Genomic DNA, 1,065 nt, shown 5'->3' on the forward strand with positions numbered 1-1,065 from the left:
TGGAGTTCAACTTTGTACAGACTGAAGAGAGCTGTCAAAATCAAACTCATCAGAGGACTTCCCTGGTGGTCCAGTGGTTAAGACTGCTTCCAATGCAGGGCTCACAGGTTTGATCCCTGGTTGGAGAATTAAGATATCACATACCTCAGGGCAACTAAGCTGGTGCTTCCCAACTAGAGAAGTCTGCACGCTACAATAAAGACCCAACACAGGAAAAAAAAAGAGTTTCATGCTGGAGATTTCTTGGTGTAGGATGTTTTGCAGTCGAGTAGACCAGTTAAAGTTGATAGAGATCAAATCTAGACATTAATTGAGAACAACAATGTTATATCATATGGGAGATAGCCAACATACTCAAACTATCCAAAAACAAACAAACAAACAAACATTGAAAGTCATTGCACCATCTTGGTTATATTAATCACTTTGATGATTGGTTTCCACCAAAGTTAAATTCAGTTCGGTGGCTCAGTCGTCTCTGACTCTTTGCGACCCCATGGACTGCAGCACGCCAGCCTCCCTGTCCATCACTAACTCCCAGAGTTTACCCAAACTCATGTCCATTGAGTTGGTAATGCCATCTAACCATCTCATCCTCTGTCATCCCCTTCTCTTCCTGCCTTCAATCTTTCCCAACATCAGGGTCTTTTCAGATGAGTCAGCTCTTTGTATCAGGTGACCAAAATATTGGAATTTCATCTTCAACATCAGTCCTTCCAAATAACACCCAGGACTGATTTCCTTTAGGATGGACCTGTTGGATCTTCTTACAGTCCAAGGGACTCTCAAGAGTCTTCTCCAACACCACAGTTCAAAAGCATCAATTCTTCTGCACTCAGCTTTCTTTATAGTCCAAATCTCACATCCTTACATAACTACTGGAAAAACCATAGCCTTGACCAGATGGACCTTTGTTGACAAAGTAATGTCTCTGCTTTTTAATATGCTGTCTAGGTTGGTCATAACTTCATGGCAGCAATTACCATCTGAAGTGATTTTGGAGCCAAAAAAAGTAAAGTCAGCCACTGTTTCCCCATCTATTTGCCATGAAGTGATGAGACCAGA

The sequence above is a fragment of the Bison bison genome, unplaced genomic scaffold (assembly GCF_000754665.1).
Source record: "Bison bison bison isolate TAMUID 2011002044 unplaced genomic scaffold, Bison_UMD1.0 scf7180017864535, whole genome shotgun sequence".
In the NCBI taxonomy this organism is placed as follows: Eukaryota; Metazoa; Chordata; class Mammalia; order Artiodactyla; family Bovidae; genus Bison; species Bison bison.